This window comes from Mustela nigripes, chromosome 2 (assembly GCF_022355385.1).
Source record: "Mustela nigripes isolate SB6536 chromosome 2, MUSNIG.SB6536, whole genome shotgun sequence".
Classification (NCBI taxonomy): domain Eukaryota; kingdom Metazoa; phylum Chordata; class Mammalia; order Carnivora; family Mustelidae; genus Mustela; species Mustela nigripes.
This window is the reverse complement of record NC_081558.1, coordinates 136,251,107-136,264,143: the sequence shown is the minus strand read 5'-3', so window position 1 is coordinate 136,264,143 and position 13,037 is coordinate 136,251,107. Positions and strand designations below refer to the sequence as shown.

At 35.8% G+C, this 13,037-nt stretch overlaps 1 protein-coding gene and 1 non-coding gene across 2 annotated transcripts in view; both read left to right on the top strand.

The window, feature by feature from the left end:
• Positions 1-13,037, top strand: part of RSRC1 (arginine and serine rich coiled-coil 1) — a 412,534-nt gene that overhangs the window by 141,899 nt on the left and 257,598 nt on the right. The window lies entirely within an intron of this gene.
• Positions 8,818-8,923, top strand: LOC132012654 (U6 spliceosomal RNA). The gene has a single exon (XR_009402659.1). It is a non-coding gene; the product is annotated as a U6 spliceosomal RNA (small nuclear RNA).

Below are 13,037 nucleotides of genomic sequence, written 5' to 3'. Positions count from 1 at the left end.
TCCACCCCCTTCTCCCAAACCCCCTCCCCCCGGCAACCCTCAGTTTGTTGTGAGATTAAGAGTCACTTATGGTTTGTCTCCCTCCCAATCCCATCTTGTTTCATTTATTGTGATTTGGTGAGTGCTGTGAAGTGTGTAAACCTGGTGATTCACAGACCTGTACCCCTGGGGATAAAAATATATGTTTATAAAAAATAAAAAATTAAAAAAAAAAAAATAAAAGCTATTTACATAAAAAAAAAAAAATCTCTGCCCATTGTATTATTTCTCAGAGAAAGTATCGATCTGGATTTATTTAGTCTGCCATTATTAGAATCTGAGTTTCTATCTTCTTTTTTTACTTCCAGTATACTTCAGTATGAGATCAATTTGTTATCTTTCCAGTATACTTCAGTATGAGATCAATTTGTTATCTTTTTTACTTTCTATTCTCCCTTCCAAATAATTTTTCTCTCACCCTTTAGTTCAAATAAAGTAAGTTAAAATACACTGTGCAGTTGTGCTAGTCATCATGAAACTTTCTTTCTTTCTTTTGGTGCCATATATTTCCTAGATAATATTCCTCTTTCACTGAAGACTGGCATCTGGCTTGCTGTCTTTTTGTCCTTGAATTCAAAAGTTTTCAGTAGGCTAGAGCTCTTAGAATTTCAGATACGTATGTATAAGTGTATGTTCCAGAATCTTAAGTCCAGCCTATCTATAGCTAATCTCATGAATTCCACCCAGAGTTTTTCCACATCCACAAAACAATGTAAAAGTTTTTCTCTGGAGTTATACTTCTGATCACATCCAACTGCTTTTTAAAAAAAATATATTTTTATTAACGTATACTGTATTATTTGCCTCAGAGGTACAGGTCTGTGAATCATCAGGCTTACACATTTCACAGTGCTCACCATAGCAAATACCCTCCCCAACCACCTTCTCCCTACCTCCCCACTCCCCAGCAACTGCTTTTAGACCCTCGATTCCATAGATTAAAAACTATGCTGTTGTTGCGTATACAACTTTTACATGGTTCTTTGGGGATAATGGTTACCACATTTTCTCAGCCCAGAATTAGAGCATGTGATCAGACAAACATGTATGTACCTACAGGGTTACTAGATTATAAATTAATAATGAGTACTGCATTCTTTTCTCTGAAAAAATCCATAATGTTTCACCATGCTAGATTTACTGGATATTACATTAGACTGGTAAGTGGGCTCTAGTCCTGGCTCTTCTAATTTGTATATGACTTTGGATTGGTCACTTAACATTTCTGGGTTTATATATATTTTTTTTTAAACATTTTTATTTATTTATTTGACAGACCGAGATCACAAGTAGGCGGAGAGGCAGGCAGAGAGAGAGAGAGGAGGAAGCAGGCTCCCTGCTGGGCAGAGAGCCTGATGTGGGGGCTCTATCCCAAGACCCTGGCATCATGACCCCAAAGGCAGAGGCTTTAACCCACTGAGCCACCCAGGTGCCCCTGGGTTTATATTCTTTAACTGTGAAATGAGAGGGATAGAGTACATGGTCTCTGAAGTCTCTTTTTGTGGTGGAAGATTACCTTACCAGTCTTGAATGAAGAAGACTATATATAATATTCTGTGATTGAAGGGGAAGGAGAAGGTTCTCAGTATAAACTTTAAATTATGATGTTTAGACTCTTCATATTAATAATTACCCTGATTTGGAGTCTACCTTTTCCATATGCAAGACAATGGTGACTGAATGTAGCCTAGGTGTTACTACCTAAGACATGCCTTCCTTTCTTTCTGTCACTAATTTATCAAATAGTTGTGACGTACCTACTGTGTCTGGCTCTTTGTTGTTTTTTGGGGGGATACCACGGTGATTGATAGTTACGGTTCTGAATCCATGTAGCTTATAGTCCAGTGAAGGAAAACAGCAATTATGAAGTCACGTAAATAAATATAAACTTTCAGTGGTGATAAATATCATGGATGAGAATTGCATAGTACGCTACATAGCATATAACAGGGGAGGGAATTTGATTTACAACAGTCAGACACACTTTCTTTAAAAAATGAGAATGAATTGAAACCAGTGAATGAAGAAGAACATTGTAGACAGAGGAAACATCATCTGCGAAGGTCCCTAGACACGAGAGAGACTGATATGAACAGGGACTGAAAGATGTTAAGAGTCACTAGTATGGAGAAAGGGGGGGAACACAGTATGAGTTGGGGCCAGAGAAGCAGATAGGGGCTAGACTCTGTAGGGCCCTGTAGACGTGGTTAAGGATTTTGGTCTCTATCTTAAGAATAACAGGATGCCTTTGAAGTGTTTTAATCTGATTGGTGACATGATCAGATTAGTGTTTTGAAAAGATCACTCCAGCTGCAGTGTGGAAAACAGATTGCAGAGGATAAGAGTGGATGCAGAGAAACCAGATTAGTAGCACAGTAGTCCAGGAGAGATGTAATAGTAGCTTGAACCAGGGATTTGGCATTAAAGATAGAAAAGTTGATGGATTTGAGACATATTATGTATTTAATGATGGATTCAGTTTGGTAAAAGAGGAGGATGCTGAGGATAACCAGTAGTTTTCTGGTTTGTATTATTGGAGTGATGGATTTTATATATACGTATATGTGTATATGTATATATAAAATCGACTAATGGTTATCCTGGAAGAGACCGTGGTATGACAGAAGATTGTAAGTTTGCTTTGGACATTCAAGAAGTGAAATAAAATAGGCAAAAGGGTATGTAGGTACTGAGCTCAGGAGTGTTCTGGCCTGGAGTGTTGGGTTTTTAATTCCTGTTGATCTTTAACTCTTCGTGTACTTTACTTGGAATTTGATAATTGTGCATACCTATAAAGGGGAGGCTATACTGACCAAAGCAATATTTCTCATATGGTAAGATTAAATGACAGTGACTGCTGAATCTGATCCATGGGCCATAGCAAAGATAAATGCCATGTGCCATCTATTGCTTTGGGAGCTATTAAAATGTGCCTGGCACTGTTGTGATTATTGGAGAATGTGTAAGACCAATAAGACATGGTCCTTGATTTTGGGAAACTTTCATCTAGTTTGATAATTGGACATGTAAATAGATGGTAACAGCGTCATGTGAGTGCTGTGACAGAGAGATGCTCACTATATTAGGGAAGCATAACGGCTACTTAACCCAAAATGAGTTAGTCAAGGAAGATTTTCTAAAGGTGTTGATACTAAGCCATCTGGAAAAACAGAACATAGAAGAGGAAGTAAGAAGGAGATGGAAAAAGGAAAGGACTGAATCAAGAGGGATCATAGAGTGCTTGGGAATTATTTTTATTCCCGCCTTTTGGGTGAAATTACCATTTTATTGTCAGGCAATATGCAGAAGAGGGTGGGAACAAGAGGGTGACATTTAGCTTTGTTCTTCCTTTTTTCTTTTGTTTCTTTCTCTCCCTCTCCTTCCTTCCTTTTCCTTTCCTCTTTTTTCTTAATAGATAGAATACTTACATAGTTCAAAACCGAACATTACATAATGATATAAACATACAGTAAAGAATCTCTCTTCCACCTCATCTCCTATCCACCCAATTCCTAGCCTCACATCAAATCCCAGAAATCCGGGTCCCCACATTTATTAGTTTCCTACACATCCTTCTAGAATTTCTTTAAAAAGCTATAAGCAAATATAAATATATGCACTTAAACTTATTTTTCCTTTTGAGATTATTGTGACTAAAATAAATTTAAGCAGAGGTTATAGAAGGAGATGCCAAAGGAGTTTTGACTTGAACAATTTTAAATCTGGGAAGTAGCATTAAGGAGAAAGGATTAAAGGCTGAGAGACCATTTTGAAGTTTTATAGTAAGTACGGCTGAAAGAGCAGTGATGAAGCTTTACTTAAAGTAGTGGTAGTAGAGGATAAGGTAAGTAGAAAATAAGTAAAGAATGTTACCCAACTGGATCTTGATCTAACTTGGGTTCAGACACAGGCTGGTTATTTAATACTAAACAGTAGTGTGGAGACACTAAGGGTAGTGTTTGGATGAGTTGTGTGAATGAATGGTGCGGGGAAGAAAAGTGGGGCTTATCCATGAAATGAGGAAAAGAAGCTAATAGAGAAGCTAGGTATAGCACAGTAGTTAAAAGCTCATACACTAGAGTTCTGTAGACTTGATTTTAAATCCAACTCTTCCATTTATGGGCTGTGTGATCCTGGGCAAGTCACTTAATCTCTCTAAGTCTTAGGGTTTTTTTTATCTGTAAAATAGCCATGATGAAAATAACTACCTCCTGGGATTGCATGAGGATTAGGGGGGATAATGCATAAGGAAGGCCTTGTATCCAGGACTCACTGAAAAAGACTAATCAGAGATTGGGAAGTTATTTGATCATTTGAAATGAATGAAGGTAGAGAATGAGAGGGTGGTTAAGTGAAAGTGGAAAAGAACATGAAATATTTCATGGTTATTTTGATAATCTCCAGTAGTTGACTTGAAAATGCCATGTTGAGTTCTTTGGGCCTCAGCCTATCTATGTATACAATAACAGTAAGTTAAACTAAGTGATCATTGATACTTTTCACTCTGTTCTTTGACGCCATAACTAACCATCTTTGAACTCTAAAACCATATTATTTATGTTAGAGATTTCAGAAAAAAACTATTGTTCTTTCAGATGCTACTAATTTCTTGATTTGTGTTCATTATATTGCAACACCTGGAGTTTTACCTCTGCTAGACATTTGTTTGTTTTTATGTGGCTGCTTCCTTAAATAATTTGTTGTTTTGACCATAAAATATAGTGTTTTTTTTCTCTTTTCTTCTTCCCCTTCGCCCCCCCCCCCCATAACCACCTTGTAAAAAGACTATTGTTTGCCTTGGCCCTTTTAATCTGCCCATGAGGAATTCAAGCCGAATGATAGGGAGCTGTGAAAATCCAGTTAGTGTGAGCTGTAATCTTTTTTGCTGGCTTTAAATAGTTAGAGTACCATGCAGACACCCTGCAGATAACTGAATCAAAACATAAAGTAATCACCTAAACATGGATTCTGCCTTTGCTGTTATGGAACTATTGTAGAAATTGCTAATAACCATTTATTTTTCAGAAAAATACTTGGTGATGATATCAAATAAAATCAGGGTTAGATATTAAAAGCTCTATTTCACAGGTAGGTAACCTGGGTGTTTGTGAAAGGCATTGATTTCTGAAAGTTTGATATTATCCTGTATTTATAATATCCTCTATTATAGAATTAGGAAAATATCTTTATAGAAAGAGAATATTTATAATCCTCTAATCTTTCAGTTGTCTTCTACTTCAGATATTGCTCAAGGAAAACAAGAAACTGTTAATATAATCAGGCTTTTTGAAGTATAATAAAACAGAAGTATGCTGCCTCTCCTTTTTTCTTATAAAAGAAACTAGTTTCACTAATGCAGTTTATTGAATTGAGGTAGCAAAATATTCTCTAATAACTTTGTCAAATAGAGGTCTATTTTTCTAAGTTTACTGGCTCTTTTTTTTTTTTTTAAGTTAAAAGATGGATCTCTCATCCATTAGATTCTGCATTAGAGCGATGAGAAACACTGTGTGCAGTATGCCGATGCCACCTCCTAATTTTATTAGCTTTCCATTTTCTAATACTGCGGTTGATAATATTCTGGTGAAGTTTATAAAATAAAATAGGCTATTTGTTGAAACCAGTATCCTAGTGTTGCTGGCATGATTCATGCTACATTAGGAGCTCATAAGTCATTAGTAATCTTTTATGTTCAATGTATTATCCTGAGCAGCAAACTTACACTCCTTTGTTTTGAAAGATTCATAGTGTCTATTCCAGGACAAAGGTTTCATAAAGTGGAGATGCCTTTCCTATGCTTAGCACCTTGCCTTAGGCAATTTATAGAGCTCAGCATGCCAGTTTTTCAAAATAGAGGAGCCCACTTTTCATCAAAAATATAGATTCTGATTCACAGACCTATATCCCTGAAACAAATAATACATTATTGGTTAATTAAAAAATATATAGATTCTGAGACTGTGGTTGCCAGTCCACATTCTCAACACTCAGTTTTTCTGTCAACTTTTTATTATAGAAATAGTAAGACTTATAAAAAGGTGAGAGATTGGTGTAAAGAACCCAATCTTTCCATGTTTTACTTGAACAATTTGTAGTATGTGGTCTATTTTAAGTATGCTGTATACAAACAGCTTTGGAAAAAGCCATTATTACTATTATTTTTTTAATTGAGGTATAACTAAATTGAGGTATAACATTAAATTAGTTTTAGATGTACAACATAATGACTAGATATTTGTGTATACTGTAAAATGATCACCACAGTAAGTCTAGTTACCTTCCGTAGTAAAACAAACTATTATATTGCCTAGATATTATTATTATGTTGCTGAACGTCTCCATGAAAGTTCTAAAAGCCATTGCTATTTTAGTGGACTGATAAGTTTGGGTATATGGTTAGATTAATAATAACATTAAGAGGGACATTATAAGTTAGATATTTTATTAGCAGTTATAATGTTCTCATTTGCATATAATATACTATATATGTTATATAAAACATTCTGACCAACAGATGTTAGTAGGGGAATATCTAGGTATTTGCTAATAATGATAGCATTACTTCTCATTTAGCTTCCATTTTCTCACTTGTAACTATCTTTGTCTCTAACCTTTCTAAGCTGCCTACTCCTATAGTCATGCCAAATGTGGGGCTCGAACTATTGGCCCCGAGATCAATAGTCCCATGCTCTACTGTACTATAGTCAAATCTTAACAAGTTAACAAGCTTGTCATTATCACCAAGCTGTATCCCTCATTTATATCTTGTTAGCATATATTTCTTTCTGCTATCTATTTTTCTAGTTCAGTTACTTTAGTATCCTCTACAAAAATGTTTGACCTTATTGAGGCCATCAAAAGAAAGATCTTTTTTTTTAAATTTATTTCCACTGATACATGAATGGAGTGATATTTCTACTGATACAGATCAAGCCAGTATCATTTTCTATCTGAACTATAGCTTAGTTGGACTTCTTACTTTCACTCTTACCCTCCCTACAAACCATTATCAACAGAGCAGTCAGGGAGATCTCTTAAAAACGTTAGTTATCCTCCTTCAGTTTTTTTCCCTCAGTTTACATTGAAGTAATTTTAATTGATTATTAAATTTGAAAGTTGTTTTCACCAAATTTCCCTTGCATCAAAACCTACGAGTTGCACCAAGTTAAGCGGTAACTGCTAAATGATAAATGATCTGGCCTAGCCCATGAACCTTTAACTGATACTTTTTTTTTAAGGTTTTATTTATTTATTTATTTGACACAGAGAGAGATCACAAGTAGGTAGAAAGGCAGGGAAAGAGGGAGAGGGGGAAGCAGGCTCCCTGCTGAGCAGAGAGCCCTATGCGGGGCTCCATCCCAAGACCCTGAGATCATGACCTGAGCTGAAGGCAGAGGCTTAACCCACTGAGCCACCAAGACTCCTCTTAACTGGTACTTTAAATCTAACTGTTTCTATAAATAAGCTGTGAAAGCATATAGTCTACTGTATGGCATGTGGTCAGACGATCTGAGAGAAGAATATCAAAACTGACTTAATTTTTTAAACTGAAAACCAAAAAATGACATGTTTTCTATCTGGAAGAGAATTTAAGAAGTATCATTCCTGACTTAGTAAATGTTTTCAAAGACTGTAATAACACAGAAATAAAGAAACTTTTTATCTTTTTAACCAGATAATTGGCCTGTCATATATTTTCTTCTCTTTCCTTGATTTAGAGGAAGAAGATAATTCTCAAACATTATGTATTTGAATCTCTTTCAAATTATGTTTTTAAACTATCCATCTTGATAACTCCTCTTTCTACCTCTTTACTTTTTCCCTTTACAAAACCAGTCTTTTGTTTCTCTTAATAATGATGCTGAACTCTTAGTGCCTTAACACTAAAAGAAATTTTTTAGATTGTTATGTTAGACGTAGGGCAACAGAGATCTAGTCCAGCCTATTTTCTTTGCAGATGAGAAAACTGAGGCTACCAGAGGTTAAATTATGTTATTTTCCCAAGGTAACAATCAAGGTAAGATTTGTCAATAAGTTAAGTAGTTGTACAAATAACTCTTAAGTTATTTAAGATTAAGTCAATAGTTAAGTAGTTGTACAAATAACTCTTATTGAAGTACATGTTTTACACTTAGACATTTTGTATCTCCCCACTGTGACTAACTCCAGTATATATCTAAAAAATATGTATTAATAAATGTGGGCATTTTCTGAGATTTGAAGATTCAGTTAATCTGCTGCCTCTTGATAACTCATTAAAAGCCATTCCTCTACCTGTCACTAGCTATTCCAGTTACTGCTGCCCAAACTAAAGGGTTTGCTGTTATTGTTAAAAAGGAAGATTTGCATTTCTTTGGGTTTAGACACAATTAGAAGGTATAGGACAGATTAAGTATAACAAACACATTAGTGACTTGTTGGTGCTTTCTCACAGATTTAACCAAAAGAATTGTGGGAGAAAAAAAACTTACACCTAACAAGAAAAAACAAAAACATTTATAGAGACTGAAGTGTGAATAAAATTCTAATAGTCCTTAAAAATATTTTTTAGATAAACTAAAACACTAAAGAGAATATTAATTACATCTAAAATAAGTATTTGATACCATTGTATCAGTCAGGAAGAGGAAACCACACTCCTTATCTTAACAGAATTTTTTATGGTGAGTTGGTTAAATAGTATGGGAAGGTGATTTAAAAGGGGGAACGCTGAGATAACAGAGATAGTAATACCAAGAATCATGTACTGCTTCTAGGGGAACAAAGAGAAGAAGTTGGGTGCTCTCTTTGGCAGCACATATACTACAATTGGAACAATACAGAGAAGATTAGCATGGCCCCTGACAAGGATGACACACAAATTTGTGAAGCATTCCATGTATTTTCCAGGATCTTTAGGGGAAAAAAAGAGAGAAGAGGATTTAGATTATCAGAATTTAGGATCTCAGAGAAGGGCAGAACTGGGATCCAGACTTGGAAAGAATAGGTGTTGATTGAGTAGTGTTGGTACCTCCAGGGGTTTGTGGTATGGGCTTCACAGAACTAAGAGCTGGACCTTTGAGAAGTAGATGCTGCTTGGCTACTGCTAGTGGCCTCTGAGGGAATGTGATGGGTCTGGTTCTGGGAAAATGGAAAACAACAACAACCTAGAAATTGGAACCTACTCTACTAAGGAGTTACTTCCTCTAGGGGAAAGACTTGTTGCCATGGCAGCCCTGACAGGAGCAGCAAGTAAAAACAGGGAAGCCCTTCTCACTTGCTGGAACTATTCAACTTTCTAACACCTCTTCCTAGCAGAATTTAACAGGGTGCTAGCTGGCGAAGGAAGAATACCATTTGCAGAATTCTGTACTAGATTTATGACAGAGACAATAGCTTAGTAGCTAGTACAACCATTAATTTCTATTTTCATTCTTTCGTACTAAAAACTTTCCATTTCTCTTCCCTGAAGTGCTGATAGTTGTTTATATCCATTGGTTCCTACTGTTGTTGAAGAGATAACAAATAACCTGAATGTTTGAGATTACTGATTAGGTCTTTCTCAATCTGTGTGCCCCAAGCCTAGTGTTATATGAGGTTATTTAGGCTTTTGCCCATGGTGGTAACTTTATGGTGTAGCATGTTGCTCAGCATCCCCTTCCTTCCTTCCTTCCTTTCTTTCTTTCTTTCTTTCTTTCTTTCTTTCTTTCTTTCTTTCTTTCAGATCTTACTTATTTATTTTTCAGAGAGCAAGCAAGCGCATGGGCAGGGGAAGGTGCAAAGGGAGAAACAGGCTCTGAGCTGAGTAAAGAGTCTGATGTGGCACTCGATCCCAGGACTCTGGGATCATGATCTGAGCTGAAGGCAAATACTTAACTGACTGAGCCACCCAGACATCCCTCAGCACCCTCTTTCTTACAGATGCTAAGGGTGCACAGTTCTGAGTTTTGAGTTTACTTTTCTCTACACATTTTCACTACAGTAAAGTTCTTTTTGCTCTTTTACTTTCCTTCCCTTTTCTGTAGCCACCCAGAGTTTCCTCTTTTTAGACTGGCTGATAACAGGATTGATTTGTAGTTTGTGCATATTAGAACCAAAAATGATGGGTTAAAATGTGTATATTAGTAATTAAGAGCCTTTTAATATTCTGTATAAGGGAACTTACAATTAAGGAATATTTTCCATATACCATTGTTCTCAAGATTTTTTTTCTCCTAATTGCCCCCCTAGGAGAAAAATTAAATTTACGCAAACCATTTTAATACCTAAAAATCTATCTGCTATTCCCCCAATTGAGAATTGGGAATACATCTATAAAATATACATGGAATATATTAGGAGATGTGGGTTCCATTACAAACTCAGTTCCTGAATACAAAGTCATTTACCAAATAAGGATCGCCTTGTCTTCCCTTCCTCCTTCAACCCTTTATTTAGATCAGTGGCTTTCAAACTTTTCTTATCCCTTCTTTAATCCTTATCTTCCCCTTTCCTTTCTGTTCTTTCCATCTTTCTCCTTACTTGCTCCATTTTTCCCCCTTGGCTGGAGTGAGTGAATGGATTGAGATGCTTTTACTCTCCTGTTGCATATGCAAAGATAGTTTGGAAACCAGTTAGTCTCTGATTATATCATATAATTTGATAAATTGAAAGACTGTTTGGAAAGCATTGGAGAGAAATGTGAGCTAGGTTTCTGGACCAGCATTCAGAAACTTTTTTCCGTAAAGATCCAGATAGTAAATACTTTCAGCTTTGTGGACTTACAGTGTCTGTCAGAACTACTCAGCTCTGTGGTTGTAATGTGAAAAGCAGCCACAGACAATAAATAAATGAATAGGCATGTCTTTGTTGCAGTAAATTTTACTTACATAAGTGGGGGAGGGGTGGGCGGAGAAGGGGGGTCCAAGTTAGTTTAAGGACTATAGTTTGTCATCTTCTGGTGTAGGCTGCCACAACCTCTTGTATAGAAAAGTGGCCTCCCAAAGAGGTGTAGATACTTTTGATTGCACCCTTCTTAACTTAAATACAATTTTTAGTATACGTGTATATATTTTCTAGTTTATTTAAAAATTTGATAGATGTACTAATATGCTAATCTATTATGTCATCATTTTTAAGAGTAGCATACTTTGCATTGTATAGATGCATACTAGCCTATTTAAAAATCCTTGTGTCTTTGGACATATAAGTTGCTTTCATTTATTGAAATGATGGATATTCTTGTACATATACATATATCTGTACATGTTCATGTATCTGTACATATATGCAGAAATATTTTTGTATGTGTATATTTCTTATATTTCTGTAGAATAAATTCCTTGACATGAACTTGCTGGGTTAAAGAGTATTGGTTTTTAGGAGGTTAACATACATTGCCATTTTGTACCCTGGGAAGCTGGTATGAATTCCCCCTTCTTCCACTGCTAGCAGTGAGTAAGTGCCCACTTTTAATGTACCAAAAATATTATTACTCTAGCCAAAAATTTTATTGACTGAATCAGTAAAATAATTATAATATAATATGATACTTCTTGTTTCTGTGGGTGATGGAAAATTTACTTTGTCATTTCTGATTGCAATACTCTTTTTAGAGGGAATTTAATGATGCTGTTTCTTGACTATTACTAAAAGGGATGGATATTGACAGATCTGATGAAAGGATGGTTGAGCACCCAGGAAGTAAGTGTTCTGGTGCTTCAGTGAAACCACTTCAGACCTGCTTATTGTAGATTATAACACATCACACATGGGTGTTCAGACATTTGTTTGTCAGCTATCCCAGAAGGCTAGTTTCACTTTCAGAGCTCTTTTAAGAACTGTAGTAAACCATTACGAACTGTATCCTTTGTATCTGGATGGCTTTAGCTTCTTATATTCTGAAGTCAATGTTGGGGGGGGATCCCATCTTTTTCGATTGTATGCCATGAGTTTTCCCTCATAGTCTCTCAATTCTGATATCACTATTGATAAAATTCCTGGAAAAAATTACTGAGTTCATATCACCTTAGAAATGGGATGCTTAAAACAGCAGGTGATTGGATTTGTGAGATTATCATCAGATGAAAACATTTTAAGACTGAAAATAGTAAAAATCTGGCATTTTAAAATTAGTTTTATGCTTCCTAAATAGTTTTATAAATTCCAGATTTCTAAGTATATTAAATAATGCTTTAGGACTATATGCTCTATGTATACCTCTTTAAAGGGTAGATGTCCTTGCCTACTAAATATGAGTTTTCTTTTTCTGGTGCTGTCAGGTTTGAAGGAGGTAGGTTCCTAGCTGAAACTGAAAGTACTCTGTAGGAATTAATATACCCAATTAAGGTTTTTTGTAGCTCTTTAGTGACATAACTTCAAACTTAGACAAGAAGAGTAAAGAACTCTCATGAATACTTTATCCAGATTCACCAATTGTTTATCTTTTTTGCCTCATTTGCTTTATCAAATTCTCTGTCTCTCAGTACTCTTTCTTCTGAATCATTTGATAGTAAGTGGCAGGTATCAGTCCCTTTACGCCTAAATATTTTTGTGGTTATCCTGTAAGAATTTTTTTTTTTTTATGTAGCCACAACACAGTAATCCAAATCAAGAAATTTAACATTGACATGGTATTATCTAATCAGCAGTTCATAATTCCTGTTATGTCATATAACCTCCTATTTGCATGTCAACCACCTTTACCCTCCATCAAAGATCAAGTCTAGTCCAGAGTCACGTACTTTTTTTTTGTTTTTCCAAAAGGTTTTATTTATTTATTTGACAGAGAGATAGTGAGAGAGGAGGCACAAACGGGGAGTGGGAGAGGAAGAAGCAGGCTTCCCGCCAAGCACGGAGCCCAATGCGGAGCTTGATCCCAGCACCTTGGGATAATGACCTGAGTTGAAGGCGAATGTTTAACCACTGAGCCACCCAGGCGCCCCCAGGGTCATGTATTATAGATAGTTGTCATGTCTCTTTAGTTTCCTTTAATGTAAACTAGTTTCTTGGCTTTTCTTCGTCTTTCGTGATCTTCACAT